The following is a 14,176-nucleotide window of genomic DNA, read 5'->3' as shown; positions in this document are numbered from 1 at the left end:
AGATCTTTATATATAGAGAGTAAAAGTATTAGAATTTCCGATATATCGTTCGTTGTTAGAATACAGCGTTTGAACCTTTCTACACCCACCAGGGATTTGAACGAAATCGTAGACTCTAACATTGTAAACCCTGGTGACCCCATAATTATCATAGTCATGATTTATACATCATTGGAAAGTCTATGGAACACAGATTCTAACGAAGTAACATTTCTGCAATCTCCGCCCTATTCGTAAAAGAAGAAGAAGAAATAAAAAGGTCCTAAAAATTTGAAGAGAATAGAATTTGTGAGCCCTAGCAACCCTTACAGTTATCATACACTGACAAAATGATTCTAATGTGTAGGCAACACACTTGTGACAACAATATTTAAAAAAGGTAGCCATTTCTACAATACAAAAAAAGATTAAAATTCTCATAAAAGAGAGCTGTATATCATTTTCGAAATGCTGGTGCAGACCTTCACGTTGGCTGCCCTGGTGACCCCTCTAAGTATCACAGAGTCAAGATTGATACATAGTTGGAAGAGCTTATGGAACACAGATTCCGACGAGGTAACATTTGTGCAGCTCAATTTAATGAAAATATATCTTGACTTATACGGAACCATCCTGAAAATAAATGTAATTTACATCAAATAGCTGAACTAAAAAAAAAAAAAATGGCCAACTTTGCCCCCCCCCTCCTTTTCCCATATAAGCAACAAGTACACATACAGGGTATTACTATGTAATGGACTACATCACTGCTTCAGATACCAATTTTTATGAGTGTGCCCCAAGAGAAGAATGGCCCTCAAAATAAAAATAAAAAAACATGCAAAAAAAAAAAAAAAACAATAAAAAAACACACATACACACACGAACTTCACCCTCTCCCTTCGCTGTGGTATCCCCACATACATAAGATGCACATCGGCGCACAGTGGTCAGAAACTTGAAAAAAGCGGACAAAAATGGTTTATTCCGAAACAATGGAAGTTGACAGACGTTTCTCTATCGTTCTATGCATAATTGTTCTTTTTAATACGATTGCAACTACTGCGAACGTGATTCGAAGAACCCCTGCTGCAATACGTGCAGTTATATATACAGGATGGTCCAAAAGTGTGGAAACCTCTCGCATAAATGTCAAGTACTGCAAAATATAACCAAGGGAACAATGTAGAGGAGTAATAAAAGTAATGAGAAATTGGGGAAGACACAGAACAATGAAAGCCGCCATCTTGAAATCCACCATCGTGAATCATACATAAACTTTATAAATTAAAAACATAACTTGTTGACTCCTTATGTAAATTGGACATCACTAGCCAGTACGAAGTTATGACAGGTGTTAATATGCATCCAAGAAGCGGTTACAGGTTCAATGTGCTCTCCCTCTAATTGTATGTGCAGCTAATAAAAAGACGGTGTAAAACAAATGTATGTTTGGCCTTAGGATACAAAATTAAAGTTCGCGGTTTTGCAAGGGCACCATCTTCAAAGAAACACTAATACTTATTGGGATGCAATTTAGTTCAGGATTACGTTGTTTCGGTAAGATTAGAAGATTCAGTATAGAATCTTCTTACAGTGTATACTACTGCACTGACGTGTAATATACAGCAGCTTCACATGACTGTTAGTTTATCACTGCAATATGTATGATGCTTTCACTACATCTTTGGTTCAGGAAAGAAGGGCAATCCAAATTACGAACCAGACAATATAATATGCCTTTTCCCTTTGTAAGGCTCAGATAGCAGATCTCGAATGCGACCACAAGAACATTACTAATCACGCATTTCCAGTTAGATGGGGTTGAGTCCTTCAGCTGCACTCGGCTGCAGCTACTTCCAATGCTCAACCTTTGTACTACTCATAGTCAACTCAATAAATCTTATTTTGCAGATAAGCAAGGATAAGCTTAGAGTGTAGAGCTACTAACATCAGCGTATACGTAACTTATCGGTAACACTTACAAAGCTATCATAAAATTGATATGACAATGGATAACAAATAAAACTCTTCACTAAAAACACATTATTTGAGTCCACTGTACTATTCAACCGCTTTCATCGATCTCAGAAGCGATATAAATGGTTAGAACATACCATATTGTTTGGTTCATTTTTTACCAATTTTTCGGCATTTTTATTTGTTCATGTTTGCATGCATTTTTTGGACAGCGGAAATATTTCTGTGTCCTGAAACTCCGGGTTTGGAAGCGGAGGCGAAGTTGACAAAATCGATTTTTGACCGCTTTATCCAAGTTTCCGACGACAGTGCGGGGGAAAGCTTCATCCTTCAGGAACGCATTGATACCAAAATTAACTTCAGAGCTTAATTAGGGACTGAGCTATTTGAGGTTTAAAGCCTTAACGAAGCAGTTGCATCAACGGGCGTTCAAAGGTTAAAACAAAATGGATGGCTAAGATTTTTTGAACAAGACTGTGCAATGCATAAAAAGCAATGTTTTAACTTGTGTTGTACTGTGTATTGTGTTACGGTATGAAGTAAAATAAATATATTCGATACGTAAATGAAAGATACATTACATTTGTATATTATATCATAGTTAATTATCAGCTTCCAATAATATCAGCTTGAAATAAGAGCAAACATAGAAACGGCAGGGTAAAAATCTTTAGAAATAAGGGAAATATATTTTGTAAGATTTCAATTAAAATAATAATAATAATAAGAATAACAAGAAGATTCATCAAATATGTTGTATAAAGAAGTGTACTCTACGGAGCAGAAATATGAACATGATGCAAAAGTAACTTAAATAAGTAGATGCTTTCTAAACAGGTTGCGAAAGGGAGTGAAGAAAATAAGGCCAAAATCAATGAGAAAATGTTGGAAATAGAAAGAAGAGAGAACATGGGATTAACCAAAAAGAGGAAGAGAAGCTAACTGAGACATTGAAAAGCAACTATATGGTAAATGTATGGTGAAAGGAAAATTAAGGGAGGGAGAAGGGTTATACAGTTGATGGGCAATTGCTACCAACTAGAGACCTGCACGGGCCGGGCTTGGGCGGGCCGACTCTGTTATTTCTTTGGACCGGGCCGGGCTTGGGCGGGCCGACACTGTTATTTCTTTGGGCCGGGCCGGGCTTGGACTGGCCGACACTGATTTCTCTTCAGGTCGGTCCGGGCTGGGGCCAATCAATTGCAATTCTTTAATAATTATTGACTTTCGTTAAACGATAATTGGAATAAAGCCGAACGTTGAAGAAGTGTGTCCGTGTAAAATGTTACAAAGAATGCAATAGCTATTTACAGTTTGTGTTGCTTAGCGGCTCCACTTTCACTATAGAGAATTGCGGGCATTATGCGGTAAATTGAGCTCTGACCTTGACCTTCACTGAACTCAAAATATAACAAGAAGGGGTGAGAATGTTTTATCTGTCGCTAAACAATATCGATAACAGGTAAAGTTCTAGGAGGCAATGGTACCATTCGGGAGGCAAGCGTCAGGTTGCGAACCAAAGTTTAGAAAATGTTTCTGAGGGATAGGTTAAATTTAGTACTAAATTTTGAGAGATTCGGGCTCGAGCTAATTTAAAAAAAAAAAAAAACTAATCGGGCCGAGGTCGGGCCAAAAATTTTAAAATTTATCGGGCCCGGGCCGGGCTTGGGCCAAGAATTTTGAAAAACTTATCGGGCCGGGCCGGGCTCGGGCCGAAAATCTCCAAAACTTTTCGGGCCCGGACCGGGCCGGACCTAGGCACGTTCGGGCTGGATTGGGCTCGGGCCGAAAAACTCGGCCCGTGCAGGTCTCTACTACCAACATAAAAGGATTAGCTGGAATTGATTACCATGTTGCATGCCAATCAGTGGTGAATACGATATTTTACCACAGTGATATATATATTTTAAAAATATGCATTTGATAAGAGTGTACGAGTTCAATGAAAATACCGTTGGAGTCGTCTGGTACAATAGCGTGCCATAGAAGATAAAACATATTGAGAGTTAACTTGGTACGTAAATGCTAATTACAGTTCCCGTCAGAAAATGCTAGTCAGTAGACATCGATAAGAACTAATAATAAACCATACTGTGTGAATATGCATGGCCTTACATGACTGATACAAACAACATACCTGAAAACTACATATTACTTTTTCATGAAAGTTAATTTAGAAGATTCTTTTTCCTTTTAATACTGAGAAGTTGAGTGGTTAGCACTTCAATTTTGATTAAATGAATTCAAAATATTAACTGTACGTATTACAAAAAGTCCACAACGGAAGTAAAGTTATATTTTGCTCAACAAAAACTTTAAAAAATCATAAGTATGAGCAGTGGCGTAACAAAACGGGGGGGGGCAAGGGGGTTTTGCCCCCCCCTCCAAAGTTCTGGTAAAACTTATTGGGGGCGCCGAAGACGCCCAATGATTACTTTGCCTTTTTTAAAAAACCGATTGAAGAATGAAAAGTTTATGTACAAAAGCAGTGTTTCGTATGCACTGCCAAACCTTCGGCAAAATATAGAGTGCAGTGCTTTGTATTGTTATAACTAATGGACACTTTTTCTGTTCCTTTGTGTTGATTGTCTAGGGCACCTTTCATACAATAAAATAAAGAAATAAAAAGTATCTATATGACAGTCATACAACGATATAAACATTTTCTTAATCCTTTGTCGCCCCTCATTATGTACGGGCGACATAATGCTTAGATAGAATAAAAAAAAAAAAAAAAAAAGAAAGAAAATAATGTTACAATGACGGAGCATTGTAAATATATCAATAATTCCTTTCGTCGCCCTTGATTGTATAGGGGCGCCTTCGATAAAATAAAAAAGAAATAATATTGCACCAAGAGGCGCTGTATATATATTAATTATTCCTTTTGTCACCCTTGATTGTATAGAAGCGCCTTCGATAGAACAAAACCGGATGTAATATTGCACCAAGGGTGCTGTAGATATATTAATTATTCCTTTTGCCGCCCCTGATTGTGTAGGGGCGCCTTTGATAGAACAAACAAGGATGTAATATTGCACTAAGAGCGCTGTAGATATATTAATTATTCCTTTTGTTGCCCCTGATTGTGTAGGGGCGCCTTCGATAGAACAAAAAAGGATGTAATATTGCACCAAGGGCGCTGTAGATATATTAATAATTCCTTTTGTCGCCCCTGATTGCATAGGGGCGCCTTTGATAGAACAAACAAGGATGTAATATTGCACCAAGGGCGCTGTAGATATATTAATTATTCCTTTTGTTGCCCCTGATTGTATAGGGGCGCCTTCGATAGAACAAAAAAGGATGTAATATTGCACCAAGGGCTCTGTAGATATATTATTATTATTATTATTATTATTATTATTATTATTATTATTATTATTATTATTATTATTATTATTATTATTATTATTATTATTATTATTGGTCGTCCCTAATTGTATAGGGGCGCCTTCGATAGAACAAATAAGGATTTCCACAGCTACTGCGCAGGAATCAGATCCCGAAAAGACTAGAACACTCGCAGACATTCGCGAAAAATTACCAATTCAACACCACAGAAGAGAAATTACGCGCAACCTATTATGAATGTTTGGACAATGTCATTTGCAAAATTTGGTCGATTCCATCAGCCTGAACTGAAGAAGTATCGTGCAATAGAGGATGTAATTCTGGAAGGTAACTTTTCGCAAGACATTAATGGCCTTTTAAAAGAATACCATGTCAATTAGGACCAACTACAACTACAGATGCAACAGTTACTCACCAATATTCTCACTTCAAAAGATCTGAGAGACCTGCTTGAGAATTTCAAGGAATTCTATTAAGAAACAAGAGAGCTGTTTCCTGAAGTGTTGAAAGTCCTTCGTTTCCTGCTTGTCATACCGGTGCCATCCGCAACTGCCGAGAGAAGTTTCTCAATGTTGCGGCGTCTCAAAACTTAACTGAGGTACATAATGACCCAGGCAAGCTTGACTCAATGGACGTGAAGGAACTGTGTCGAGAATTCACAAATAGCTCTTACCGTGCAACTGTCTTTGGAAAAGTGTAAATTCTGCTCTTTGAAGTGTGTAGTTTCGGTGTCGAAATGAGCTATAGAATAACAGTGGCTTGTTATTTTTTACATTGAACATTTAATCAAATTGAAACTATATTATTCCATTCTTCTTAAATATATTAAAAGTTGGATGTTACGTACGCAAGGGCTCAAAAAACGGCTTTTAGAAAAGTTTTCTAAACAGCTTTTATGCCTGTCAAATTTTGAACCATTTTTAATATTTCAACTTGAATGAAGAAAGTACTTTCCACATTTGTTCTCCATTATAAGAAGAGAAAGATACTTAATTACTGCATTCTGAAGAAAAATAAATATGAGAAGTTCAACAATCAAGAATAATCAATCAATCATAAGAAAAAGAAGGGCAAATATACCTCTATATTAACCCTTTGGGGACTTTTGGTACAGATCTGATCTGAACCATGGCGTCGACCTTCGGAATTTGCTTTTCACACCGCGTTTTTTGCATTCATTTAAGCGGGGAAGCATCAAAGAATGTGTTTCATGGGAATTTTGCAGTCACGCTTGCGATGCCTGGGGACAGTGACGTCACAAACATGAACGAAGGAAGAAAGAAAAGGATAAGTTTTAGATCTTTTTTAACACATCGCTATTAATCCTAGGATCATGGTCCATAACTAGTTGTGTTTGTAATAAAAAATGTTTCCAACTGTACCACTCAACTTTCCCTATTGTGTACCAGAAGCAAGATTCCGCCCAAAGTTGAAAAAAGGGGATTTTTCAGATCTTTTTCTTTTTTCGGGAATTCCTCCCCTCAGGGACATGTGTGTGGTACCGTTTAAAACCTACCACCATTCCAAACAAAACAAGGTACAAACCATGATAGTAGGGTAAATAGTGATTAAAAAAAAAAAATCTGACTTGTTACCCTATTATACATTTGTAGTCAACGTGTTTAGTAAAGTAGCTACAGGTCATCCCTATTTGTCGTAGGATCATGGTCTGTACCTCATTTTGTTCATAATAATACAACGTTCCCAACGGTACCACTACCATTGCGCTGTCATGTACCTGAGGAGATAAGATTCCGAGAAAGTTAATTTTTGAAAATTTGAATTTCCCGCTTTTCTTTATACATTTTGGGCGGAATTTCTCTCCAGAAGTACATGATATGGACATACAAGAGATACGATTTAAAACGCTGGCTCATTACAAACAAAAAGGTACAAACCATAATCTTAGAATAAATAGTCTTGGTGCTAGAGCTGATTTACTAAATTTCCCTCCCCATTTTTGGGTAATAGTTACGAATGTATTGTTATTCAATAAGCTCTAGCGTCAAGAGTGTTCATTGTAGGACCATGGTTCGTACCTTATTTTGTTTGTAACGAAGTATTGTTTCGAACTGTACCACTGCCATTGCACTAGCGTGTATCTGGGGGAAGAAATTCTTACAAAGGTTATTTTTTCCTGACAAAAATCTCTTTTTCCCAATCTAAGCGGGATTTTTTTTTACTTCTGGTACATGATGGGGAAATTTGAATGGTACATTTGGAAACATTCCTTCATTACAAAGAGTTACAAACTATGATCCTATGATAAAGAGTCTTGACACTAGAGCTTGTTGAATAACAATAGTAGATATTAGGAAAAAATAGTAAATGAATTTTAGCACCAAGACTATTTACCCCAGTGTCATGGTTCATATCTCGTTTTGTTTGGAGTGAAGCAGCTTTTTTGTAACATTCGCATGTCCATGTTGTGTACCGCAGGGAAGAAATTCGCAGGAACAGGGACTTAAAAAAAAAAAAAAAAAAAAAAAATCCCAATTTGGACAGGAATTTGCTTTAGGTACATATTAGGAAAATTTACAAATTAGGAAAACACTGTTTCATTCCGAATAAAACGGAATATGAACCATGATTCTATTATAAATAGTCTCGACGCAATTAGCTGCTTGACTGAAAGTCTAAAATTTACCTTTAAAAAGTGGGAATCTCAAAAGAGTTAATAAATAGGATTTTCTAGTTCGAACGAATTGTTTGTACAGTTCTTAGAATGATGTTTAACGACAGAAAAAACTTTTAGTGAAAAATTAGCGGTGGGAACAATAACTGTTCTGAGTAATGGTTTAAGGTCTCGAAAAAAAACTGCTTTTTTTTAACGAATCTCTTTTCCATGCTTTTTTGGCTTGGGATTTTTTTCATGTTTAGTGAAGAAACAATAGTGTATTCCAGCTTTCTTTTCTCATCATAGTCTAACTTTAAAAAAAATACTGTATTCTGAAGAAAAATAAAAGGTAAGAGCCACCGCACTAAGCTTTGTTGCTTCAGTTCCTTAAACTAAATCATGTTATGCTGCTGCTATTAGTGAAACATTTTCTTCTGAAATATGAACAAAATTATGAAATCTTTTCGGCTCTAATATTAGGTATTGAAGAGTATCTGAAACAATAGTGTTTCTGGAACGGCGGTGATAGTCTGTCTGCCAGTTTGACTGTAAGCAGCCCAAACAACACATTTCAAGATGTTTAAATTTTAAGAACTTGATATCATGGTTAGGTCACCAACGTGGGACTTATGAGATCCTAGTTGTGTCAAAAGAGCGAAAATTTCAGTTTTCTTTCCTAAAGCCGTTTTTTAAATGAAAATAAAGCACGTCTCAAAAAACCGGCAATTTTGCATCTCTAGTCCGGTATATCAACACAAAGTGCAGTTCAATCTATGTACTGAAACATTTGAAGATTGATGTGGTGTGAAAGTAAAATAAAAGTGTGTGTGTAGGTGTATTGTGAGAATCTGTTGGTCACTTTAGAAAAAAAAAAAATGTGGTGGTGATATGTCTTCAGTCTCTGGAGAGTGAGAATGTGACTTTAGTGCCGAACGTATACGGAACAATCATGTCGTACTATTTAGTGATTAATTAATAGTAAACTGTACTTCATACGTATCCCGACGCAAATCAAAGAGGTCTACTAATCTTACTAATGTACGACTCTTGTGGTGTTGAATGAATGCATTGGGTGGGTGAAGAAGCTGTCTTTACTTCAAGTAAGTCTAATATTTTAATTTTTCAAATACATAGCTGTTTTCGTAAATTACAATCATTTTTCCACACACAGGAAACAAAATACATAACAGTAATACTGTAAAGATTAGTGGAAATTACGCGCTGTGATGGGGGGGGGGGGCACTGTTGAGAGGGGGGCGCAACAAAAAGACTTGCCCCCTCCTACATTTGAAATGTTGTTACGCGGCTGAGTATGAGGCTAAAAACGAATTAGAAATTCCTAAACTCTCCAAGAAAAATTGAACTCAAACTACTCACGGCAAATAATTTAGTACACAGCGTACTAATATTAAGCTCCTCTAATAATCTTCTATAACTCTTAAGACAGTTTCACATTGATGGGGCTTATATATCCTTGCACCGAGATTTCTTACATATCATATTATATAATGATGTTAGCAATTTTACAATAAAACTTCCAACCCAGGAGGCGAGCTTCGAAATCTAATATGCTTCATAATCCGTTATTCCTCCCTCTTCATCAGGGAGCACGTTGGCTCAGTACGAGGGTCACTACGAAAGTTTTGACATACGCATTGTTGTATCACAGTATTTGAATTCCAACAATTGCGTTCAGTAGTGGTATCCAGAGCGAAGAAGCGAAGCAAGTTTCAACTCGCCTCTCTTATCGGCGTGGCCGTATCGCCTTCACTTGTTTGTTGATGTGAGCAGTATTCGGCTGTCTAGAATGGAGCTCGAAAGGGAACATTTTTGGTCAATGATCCTTTACGATTTCAAAAGTGGTTTGAACGAGACACAAAGCTTTGACCGTTTGCAGGAGGCATTTGGGGACCTTGCTCCTTCCCGTGCTACAATTTTTCGGTGGTTTGATGAATTCAGAAGAGGCCGGACATCGCTTAAAGATGAAGAGAGAGCTGGACGTCCGGCAACAGCTGTGTCAGATGAAAACATTGCCGCTGTGGAACAAATGATTCGAGAAAATCCTCGAACAACTTTCAAGGACATTGAATCTACAGTAAACATTGGATCGCCAGCAGTAACAAAAATTTTTCATGATCATATTCGGCTCAGGAAGGTTTCATCTCGTTCGGTGCCTCACACTTTGACTGAACAGCAGAAGCACATGCGTGTGGAATGGTGTGAAGAAATGATTGCAAGATTTGATGGAGGCAATTCTCGACGCGTCTCTGATATTGTTACTGGTGATGAGACTTGGATCAAGCAATTTGACCCTGAAAATAAACGCTAATCTACAATTTGGATCTTTCCAGACGAAAACCCACCCACGAAAGTGAAGCGACCGAGAAGTGTGGTGAAGAAGATGGTCGCAACTTTCTTCTCCAAATCTGGCCATGTTGCAACTGTTTCACTTGAAGAATAAAGGATTGTTACTGCTCAGTGGTACACCACTGACTGCCTAACAAAAGTGTTCCAGAAGCTTCGGGAACGGCGTCCAAGACCTGAATTGCGTGGGATCCTGCTTCATCATGACAACGTGTCCGCACACACGGCCAACATCACAATTCAGTTTTTAAAATCTACGGAGGTCAAACTTATGACATCCACCGTATAGCCCTGACCTGGCCCCGTGCTTTTTTTTTCTGTTCCCCAGGATCAAAGATCCCATGCGTGGGAAGAGATTTTGCAGCCTTGAAGAAGCTGTAGCGACTTACGAGAATGAACTTTTAGCACTTGAAGAAAAAGACTGGCAAGTAGTGTAATGGTGAATACTTTGAGAAAATGTAAGCGTTAAATTGATTTTAAGTGTGTAAGTTATTTCAGATCTCAAAACTTTCGTAGTGACCCTCGTAGTTGACTGCTCACCTCTGGTGTGAGGGTGTGAAGATTATCTGGTTCGATTCCGGGTCACATGAGCTTATGATGGACAACATCATGTCCGTGGTTTTTCTTGGAGTTCCCCCAGTTTCCTCCTACATTATCTTCCACCAATTATTTCACTACCATCAACTTTCGTTTATCGTCCGCCTCTTTAGCCTAAAGGTCATAATCATGGGATGTAAAATTATAAAATAGAACAGACAATCCTCCTCTTTTTGAGCAACTAATCTGGTTCGGATTCCACGTTAATCAGTAGGTCCACGTTTCATATAGCCTCGCTGCTGAACGGAACGTTAAACTCAAAATCAATTCAACTCTTTTTGAGCAAAACCATATCGCTACTACTTTTTTCCATTGGTGTTACAGCAGGAAATTCTTTCGTTATCCAGTCTCACCTTTTCAAAGTGGTTGTGCTGATACCGTACAGTTCTGAAGAATGGATAGTTAGAACTTCTGCTTATAGATAGAGCTAACAATCATTTTTTAAATCTCTAGCCTCCATACCTTTCGAACTACGAAAGTTTTAATTGAAAATTTATTTCCCACAACTTATAACTGTGGAAAAGGTTGTTTTTTGTCCTATGTCTATTAGATTTTTGTTTTTATTTTGGTGAATCCAATTCATAATTAAATTTAATGGCGTGAAATTTGTAATTAATTGATCACCTTATGTACACGACAAGGCTAGCTTATTATTTTCTCCTCTCACACTTAAGCTCTTTTCTGTAAACATTTCTTAATTTACATAATTCTCTTACAAGTCTTTTGAAAAATACTAAGATAAATTCACAGTCACTACTTCTACTAGAAAAAAAATAAATAAACTTATAATATAAAAACTAAATTGAATTTTTAAAAATCAATCCTCAAATGTGTGACAAATTTTACAGATAGAGTATTTGGTGATGCGCACGAGACAAGAGTTAAAAATGTATCGTCTCGTAAATGTTTTGATGTAAGTTGATGTATTGTCTCGAAAATGTATAGGTTTCTATTGAAAAACCTCTGTCTCATATCAAATCTCGTTATGAAAATTCTGTCTTGTCTTGTCTCATGCTCAATCCTAGTTGAACGTTTAGCATTCTCACTTGAAATAGAGAGATGTCGGGTTTGAATCCCGCGGGCGAACAACTTGTCTGAAATTTTAGCTCCATACTAGGTGAATAATAGTCTAGTACGATTAAATATAGACCTTGATAAGCATTCTTTCAAAATTCCTTCCTACGCTTCATTCTTACTTCTTACTGGCATAAGATGGTTTCAGTGCCATGCCGTGGAAAATCAGCGTCCGGAGCGAGAGTATACGAGTAAGGTCGACAGACCAGCCGTGAAGCGCCGCCACGATTGGCGCGAAATGTAAGAAACTTTTCAAAAATAAACCCTGCTTTTCCTTGATTTTGAACACTTGTATTACTTTTTTCCTTCCATTTTATATATGTGCACATGCGTTTTCCTAACTTCGAGTAACATTTTCCTCTCTCTTTTCCTTTCCTTCTTTTCTGAATTTTGCGCCCTCCTTACTACGGCGCCCGGGACCGTCGCCCCACTCGCCCCTCCCACTGCACGGCCCTGGATGGGTTCACATTTTAGTAAATAAAAGGATAAAACTTTTCACATCAACACGTTTTTATGTGTAACGCCTATTATAGCTTTAAAAATGTTCTTTTTTCCGTACCACCGAGAATCTGTGTATACTTGACACAAGTTTGATAATAAATAATAGTTTCACTTGCTGATAAGGTCATCACACGTTGAGATATACTTTCTTAAGAGAAGCTGTTCTTTTTTAAATAAAAGTTGTTTATATGATAATAACATGAGTATATATGTCAATAAGTTTAAATGATTTTCATGCATCAATAAATACAAGTTGTTGATACCATGAATGAATTAAAATTACACAGAATATCGCATCTAATAAAGCCATATACATAAGGATGTATTTTATTTAACATTGCTTCTCAATTAATTAGTTTCATCAGTATTAACGTAATAAATATGAAAGTACTTGAATCTACAGGTAACGAGATTTGTCATGATTGATTTTCCTTACATGCAATGCATTATTTCTGATAACGTGATCATTCAAATTAAGTTCAGAGAAGTTCTAAAAATACAGCTGCCGTTAAACGATAGAAAGCCATTAATTCACAAAAGCAATACTTTGTAAGTCGCAAACATTGAAATATTCAATCTAGCGTGGAAAACATAATGCACTTACCTTGTTGACAAACTACGGTGTATTGTGATGAGAGCCTGATGCAGAAGACTTGAGTTGACAGCGGTTGTAATCACTGCCACTACACGCGTCTTAATGGCAGCTCAATGCCGGAATGCACAACTTATGAACTGTTTCACACATGAAACAATGAAGAATTGATAATGATCGAGAGTGAGGGGGCGTGACACTTTCAACACTTTTTTAAGTACAACCGATAGAAAAGCGCAAGCGCACGTGTTTAAGCCAGTTTTAAGATATTCGGTTTCTTTTATGGGGCATCAGAATTGTTAAAATCAGGTTGTTTACTTCACGTTCAGAGCACATTACTATGTATCGTTAAAGGAGCAAACAATATGTTCCAGTGTTGCTAGGTTATCTTAGAAAAATGTCATTTTAAAGGACTCTGGTTCAAATACACAGCCAAAGCTTTTCTTTTTAAAAATTTGACGTAAATACTGAAATTATACGAGTTAGAATTCGATGTTCAAAGAACCAGGGACCTTTGCATTTATGAGAAACTATCATAAAAGGGGAGTCATTTAGGGGGACACGAGGGGGCAATTGCCCTCCCAAGAGTTTGAGGAATACATAAACTTTAATCGATTATCTACTAATATACTAGTACAAAACGTGAAAGTCTTATGTCGGTGGTGCTCTTGCCCCCTCAAGCGAACTCTGAAATGACGCCCCTTTATCATAAATGTATTTCGTGTAATGCGTAAATTTGAAGATTTTGTAAGTTGCAGCGTACGACGAGGACCAGGATGATAATAAATCTAACACCAAAGTTGATGAAAAGTATTCATTATAATATGAAAAACACCAGACAAGTAGGATATGCCAGAGTGGAGAAGCTTAAACCATGGCTCGATGAGACATGAGAAATACACAGGAACAAACGAACAAACAAAAAAAGAAAAGAAGGATAACATTTGTCTTAAGGGATAGGTGCTGATTGCCACGAGTGCTGACTGCCACAGCCAATTATTGGTGCTGATTTTCACGACTGTCACTGATTGCAAATATGAAGGTGCTGACTGCCGCGACGGCGTGCTGACTGCCGCGACGGCGTGCTGACTGCCACGAGCCTGGGAGAAACTGTATTT

At 37.3% G+C, this 14,176-nt stretch overlaps 1 protein-coding gene across 1 annotated transcript in view; it reads right to left on the bottom strand.

Annotated features, from left to right (window-relative positions):
- Mvl (solute carrier family member malvolio) overlaps nucleotides 1-13,303 on the bottom strand; it is a 207,091-nt gene extending 193,788 nt beyond the window's left edge. Inside the window, exon 1 of the mRNA XM_081740011.1 lies at nucleotides 13,071-13,303. The gene's annotated coding sequence lies outside the window, so the exon portion shown is untranslated. The remainder of the gene's footprint in view (nucleotides 1-13,070) is intronic.
- Between the last annotated feature and the right edge of the window lie 873 nt (nucleotides 13,304-14,176).

Source organism: Thermobia domestica, chromosome 15 (genome assembly GCF_964235325.1).
Source record: "Thermobia domestica chromosome 15, izTheDome1.hap1.1, whole genome shotgun sequence".
Taxonomy (NCBI): domain Eukaryota; kingdom Metazoa; phylum Arthropoda; class Insecta; order Zygentoma; family Lepismatidae; genus Thermobia; species Thermobia domestica.
The sequence above is the reverse complement of the archived record's forward strand: the minus strand, read 5'-3'. Positions and strand labels throughout refer to the sequence as shown.